Source organism: Lolium perenne, chromosome 2 (assembly GCF_019359855.2).
Source record: "Lolium perenne isolate Kyuss_39 chromosome 2, Kyuss_2.0, whole genome shotgun sequence".
NCBI classification, from domain to species: domain Eukaryota; kingdom Viridiplantae; phylum Streptophyta; class Magnoliopsida; order Poales; family Poaceae; genus Lolium; species Lolium perenne.
In genome coordinates this window covers 47004955-47011918 of record NC_067245.2, presented here as the reverse complement: position 1 = coordinate 47011918, position 6964 = coordinate 47004955, and positions in this window count along the sequence as shown.

Here is a 6964-nt window from a genome sequence, read left to right as displayed (position 1 = left end):
AATCCAGCAACTCCTGTGAATCAACAGACCGGGCCATCTTCTTCAACTGCCGGATCGATGGCCAACAGGACACGCTCTTCGCGCATGCCTACCGCTAGTACTACCGGAGCTGCATCATTTCCGGCACCGTCGACTTCATCTTCGGTGACGCCACGGCCGTCTTCTAGCGCTGTGTGATGCTCGTCAGGGACCCGCTCCCGTGGAAGCCCGGCGTGGTGACCGCGCACGGCCGCCGCGACCGGCAGCAGACTACGACTTCGTCCTGCACCGAACCCGCATCGTGGCCGATGACAGCCTCGCCCATCGTCGACGGTGAAGACCTTCATTGGGCTGCTATCGCTCTGAGCCTCGATTCAGAACCAACGCAGCTGATCCGAGGGGACACTGCTCTGTGGTGATCTCCAGCGCTTGCTCGTCGTCGGCAAGGTCACAGGCTGCAAGGCGATGCGATGATGCACATGCTCAACCTGGTGCAGGCAGGCTCATGGGCGACGCCAGTACCTCTCCCGCTTCCTGCCGTCAGATCGCCGGTCACTTGGCGATTGAGCGGAGCAGCGCGCTATGGGGGGAGGAGCAGTGTGGCAACTCGACCAGGCTATGCCACCCTCGAATCATCAGTTTCTGCCGCCAATCATCTAACCTCGTCGACGGCAGCGCAGAGCGAGGTGCGTAACGAGAAAGCAGAGTGCGGTGCGGTGCGAGAGGTTCAACCGGACCAGAATCTGCTCATCTAACCACTTGTACACGTGGACTAAAACCACCTACAAAAACAGCCAAATCTCGTATGGGGGTAATTTGCATGGTATTGCATACTTAGGGGGGTTATTTGCCCTGGTTAATAGTTAGGGGGGTTAGCATCCCAAACACAATACTTAGGGGGTTATATGGACTTCTTTCAAAACAAAACGAACCGGGGGAATTGACGGATCTGCCCATGGTAGTGCCAAATCGGAGTTGCTTCCACGCGACATGGTGCGGCTTCTGAGCCAATTTATGCGTACCACGGCGGTGCTGCCTCTCCGATTTAAAAGATGACCGCCGTTTTCGTGCTAAGGCATTGATGCCGGTGTTTTAGGTAATCCAATGCGATGGCATTCCACCTCTTCACTTTCATGTTTGTATGGAATAATGTTCTTTGAATAAACTGTACTATATAAGAAACACCAGCCTGTATGCCTTGCGTTCAGAAGGTACACACGCATATTTTGATTTTTGTCATATGTTAAAAAAAAAAGCTTGGACTGCAAACTGATCATAGAAAACCAAAACCGATGACCTTTGTGACCTATTAACTTTCGTGGACCATCATCGCCAACCAACTAGGCAAAAAGGTCAAAGCATGCGCATTTCGGCTCATTTAACCAACCAGATGGTTATCCATGAACCTCCTAGCCAACTGCCCATGCTGTAAACACCCGTTATTTTAATTATTCTCATACGAATAATGAATGGCTAATTCAAGAAACTGGCATGTTCACTAGGTTTTATCGGTACACCAAACAACTTAAGTGTCATGTGGGGGTGATGACGTGTTCATCCATATCAATGTGGTATGTCTTCCACTACCAATTCTCCAAATGTTAAATCCTAAAGCCCTCCCTAGCGTGAGACCATCATGCTACACGGACAAACTCCGCAATCCCATCCACGTGTAGTCTCTCACCGCTCTAGTACACACATCCGACACATCATGGGGAACTGCAAGACCAGCACAGTACAAACCGCGTAGGGGCTAGTCCAAGAAACTTTTTAACGCGAGCCAAGTTAAGTTAATGTAATGATAATAAAATTTTATACTTATTTCTATATTTTTTGTTACGATGTGTTGCTAACAAAAATAAGTTTTATATTGATTACTTAGCATTGCTAATTACACAACAACGTCGCTAAATAATAATTCTTGTTTTTTGGTATATAGTTGCAATGTATATCGTTGAAAATATAGTCGTGGCTTGCTACAAGTTGTTTTTCTTTATTGTTCATTCCCGTTAAAAGATATTGAAATAGTAACACTTAAATGTGAATACAAAAAAAGGCGAAAACACAACTGACTCTGAACTATTTTTTTAACTATTGATGGATTATATTAATGTATATTTTTTGTGTGGTTGTTCATCTCCATTTTTGTATTATTAATGTTGGTAGAGATTCCGCAGTTTACAGCCTAACAAATATAACTGTAGACTGTAGTGTATGATCATATAAGAAAATTTGTAGAAACTTCTAGAGTTATAAATTGAACTTTTGGCATGATATTTTCTACCATGATCAAATATATCTTACAACGTAGAGTACTTTAGTAATAAGTTGAAACATGTTATGATCTATACCTGCTCTTGACAAAGTGTCACTTGTAACTGCTCACCAAAATAAAAAATATATGGGTTCTCACTACAAGAAATTTCCGTGGTAGTGTGAGCACATTGGCCACTAAACCATAGGGATGCATGAGCTCTGGACCGACACCCACTTGTGCGCCAACCTAGAACGGCCTCCCACTGGATCATAACATGTTTGGGCAGAGGATGAGCGACGTGCGCGTGACGAGCGCTTTGTCGTCGAACCGGCGGCGCAGGTGGCCGTCCTCGCTCCCCGACGACCCGCCGGCGCTGCCGCCCCCACTGCCACGGTGCCACTGCCCCGCTGCCGCCGGCCGCGCGCGCCGCCTCCTCCTCCGCCCCGCTCATCGGCCACCCGGCCTCTTCGCGCTTCGCGATCCGCGTCACCGCGTGTTCGAATCTCTCTCTCCTCTCCCCTCTGCGGCGCTGCGTGTGTCTCTCTCTGGGTCCGAGTAGTCGGGAGGAGGATGATTTTGTGTCCCTCGGCACCCGTGAACATGAAGGCGCTGGGGATGGGATCTGATCGGAGAATGGCTCAACCCAAAGGCCAGAGAGATACACGAGCATTGACAGGCGCCCACTTGTGCGCCGGCCTGGAACGGCCCGCCCACAGGACCGGGGAACGTTCCGTGTCGGCCATCTGCCCATCTCTCAGCGCGTCGAGAACAAAACGAACTAGGCGAATTGACGGATCTGCCCATGTTAGCGCCCACGCCAAATCGGAGTTGCTTCCACGACACATGGTACGGCTTTTGAGCCGATTCATGTGTGCCACGGCGTGTGCTTTTTCCTCTCTGATTGGAAAAATGATCGCCCTTTTCGTGCAAAGGAATTGTATGCCCGTGCTTTAGGCAATCGAGTGCGATGGCATTCCACCTCTTCACTTTCATGTCTGTATGGAACAATGTTGTTTGAATATATAAGGAGCACCGGCCCATATGTCATGCGTTTAGGTTTAGAAGATACATATGCATATTTCGATAATTTTTATATTACAAAATGAGGTTTGATCACATGCCGAAACGAAAAGTTTAAATCATGTGATTTTCGTACATTTGGCGAACCACATGAGTATCCCTACACCGCATGGTTCACTACCCATGTTATAAACACCTGTCATTTCCATTATCTTCATGTGAATGGTGCATGGGTGATTCAAGAAACCTAGCGTTCGCTAGGTTTTCATCGGTCCACCGAACAACGTATGTGTCGTGTATATAAACACGTGAGTGATAACCTCTTTTTCTGTATCCTCATTGTAGGACTTCCACTAGCAATTCACCGGATGTCAAATCATAAATCCATTCCCTCAATTAGATCACCATATGTTAAGATCCAACCTCTCAATTCCACTTAGATCATACACAGATACAAGAATTACTAGCTACACAGAGGAACATGCATGAAAGGGGATAGAGAATCAGAGCCGAGGTAGGAGAAGAAACCTCCGCCGTTTCCGTCCTGATCCAACTGGATAGTTTCCTCGTTGCAGAATCTCGAGTACTTGTAGTTCCTTCGTTGACTGCCAATAGGGCCAAGCCCATGACGGGGACCAGCCAAGCCCAGGCCCATGACACTGTGTAGGAAAGGTCCCTGACATCCCTCCCTTCTTGAAATGCAGCTTGTCCCCAAGCTGCAGCTGCTCCACCTGGGTCCCATGGTAAGCGGAGCTCCTCGTATCGCCCCAAGGCTGGCATACGCCTCACTCCTTGAAATGGTGCTTGGTCATCGCAGGAAGAGAACCACTGGCACCTTGCAGAACCATCTTGAATCCATAGCAAACAAAATCTCTTGATTTCACTGGAGTCATTGTGTTGACAATGCCGTAGCACTTGGTCGCAATCCACACCGGAGAAGCTGAGAAGTCCCCTGATACCGGGATCCCACCGCAACTTTGTGTCTTGCACAGGTTGTAACACCGAGGACAAAGCAACATAGAGCTCGTGGAAATAGCCTTGTTGACCGCCATTGAGTAATGCCATGGAGTTCCTTGAGCATATCAGCATGAACGTTGCAAGTTGACTGTTGCAAGTTGACTGCTTAGTTCAATACCAATTCCAGCAGCCTGTAGAAATGTTAGAATTGGAGTTTCAGAAGATCTTGTGCTCTTATTGTGCACTATGTCGTCCAGAAGAGAATACGCCTCTGCTAGCCTCAAACTCTGAACACCAAGAATCACAGAACGCAACCAATTGTGATGAACCATAAGAAGAACACGAGTGGCTTCAGTTGGCTTGCATTCAGGCAGGAACCAGTTACAACTTGTGTACTGCTTTGCTTCAGAACAAGTCCACAATAAACACCCACCAACTTGTTGCCGCACATGTGATCCAAGAGTAAGCAGGTTGGTTTCTGAATTTACTTCCATCACTTCCTCATGTGTATGCACTCCTTCCTCAACATAGGTGCCCATTCGGGTCACAATGTACACCCATAGCTCCATGCACAAGGGTAGTTCAGTAACCCAACCAGAATATAGTTCCCGACAGACAATTGTAATGCCACACAGGCAGCCAAGCAGTCACCTTCAAGCCAATTTAATTCCCACCGGAAATATGCCAAACTGTATCGGTGTGCCAACCAATGAACACTGATCATGCACTTGTTGAGCAAAGAGGTTGATAGGTTACGTACCCACATACTGGCAGGAACAGTTTCATGATTGAAAAGCGCTGCAACAGTTTCATCCTCACTGAAATCATTCACCAGCCGACTGGGAGCGTTACCATTCAAAAGCCATTGCAATATCAAATATGCAGTACATTCCATGCACTTTCCAATTGATAGGAGCTCACATGTGCAGCCCAGGAAGCAACAGTTTGACCAACATTCACTATTGTCAGAGAACACAATGAAATGCAACTGAATTGAACCCATGGTAGGAAGAGATGTATCAATTTTCTTCAGACCTCCAGTAGCTAGCGAACACTCCCGAGCAGCCAAATTTCTAGTATCTAACCATGCTAGCTTCTCCGAAGGCCATGGTGGCAGCTGTGAAAGGATCGATATCTCACGGACTCGCGCAACGAAATGCAGATGACCACCACAATATCTAATCAAATAGCCAACACAAGCAGATGTTTTCGGTGTAACCATGCACCAGAAGGAGGTGCGGACAGCATCCGAGTTCAGATATGTTGCAACTTTCCTACCATCCCAATGATTTGTCATAAGAAAACATGGTGCAGTACTACCCCAAAAAAAAGTCAGCTCTGAACTGGTCACAATCCTTTGCATAGGGATGCTAGCAACATGGCAGAAAGGGCCACAAGGGATAGTGCATATTGCACCAGTTGGTTTCTGCAGCTCACAACTCAAATAAGCACATACCAGTTCATGTCCAAGTAGTAACCATGGAGGCTTCGGAACCGGGACAGGTAAGAGTGGCTGCCGAAGAGGGAACACAGGAAATGTGAAATCTAGTGTGTCCGTAGGACGAGATGGTGCATGCATCAGCCATTTCCAGTCCTGTGTGCCGTTGAAACCAGTTGAAATCTTCCATGCGAGATGTGATGGTGGTGATTTTGCATACGAGTTGGAATTGTTGTCGCTTGCGGCGGTGACCGGAAAAGGACCATGCACAAAGCTTGGCACGGACACGACTGTCAACTGGGTGGTGACTTCCACTGAAACTTTTCTCTGGCACACTGTGGGTGCCATGATGTCCAGCTCAAGGGTCGAAGATCGCGGCAATGGTGAGCTTGTATCGAAGACCAGGAATAACGCCACAGGGCTGTCTTCATGGGTGTCATGGTACAGAGTGTCTGACGAGTTGGTGGTGGATGTTGATACGTCTCAAACGTATCTATAATTTTTTATGTTCCATGCGACTTTTACGATGATACTCACATGTTTTATACACACTTTATGTCATATTTATGCATTTTCCGGCACTAACCTATTAACAAGATGCCGAAGAGCCAGTTGCTGTTTTCTGCTGTTTTTGGTTACAGAAATCCTACAAAGGAAATATTCTCGGAATTGGACGAAATCAACGCCAGGGTCTTATTTTTCCACGAAGCTTCCAGAAGACCGAAAGGGAAACGAAGTGGGGCGACGAGGCGGCGACACAACAGGGCCGCGCCGCCCTGGCGTGTGGGCCCCTCGTGACGCCCCTAAACCTACCCTTCCGCCTACTTAAAGCTTTCGTCGAGAATACCCCAGTACCGAGAGCCACGATACGGAAAACCTTCCAGAGACGCCGCCGCCGCCAATCCCATCTCGGGGGATTCAGGAGATCGCCTCCGGCACCCTGCCGGAGAGGGGAATCATCTCCCGGAGGACTCTTCATCGCCATGATCGCCTCCGGAGTGATGTGTGAGTAGTTCACCCCTGGACTATGGGTCCATAGCAGTAGCTAGATGGTTGTCTTCTCCTCATGTGCTATCATTGTTCGATCTTGTGAGCTGCCTAACATGATCAAGATCATCTATTTGTAATGCTACATGTTGCGTTTGTTGGGATCCGATGAATATGGAATACTGTGTTATGTTGATTATCAATCTATCTATGTGTTGTTTATGATCTTGCATGCTCTCCGTTGCTAGTAGAGGTTCTGGCCAAGTTGATACTTGTAACTCCAAGAGGGAGTATTTATTCTCGATAGTGGGTTCATGTGTCCATTA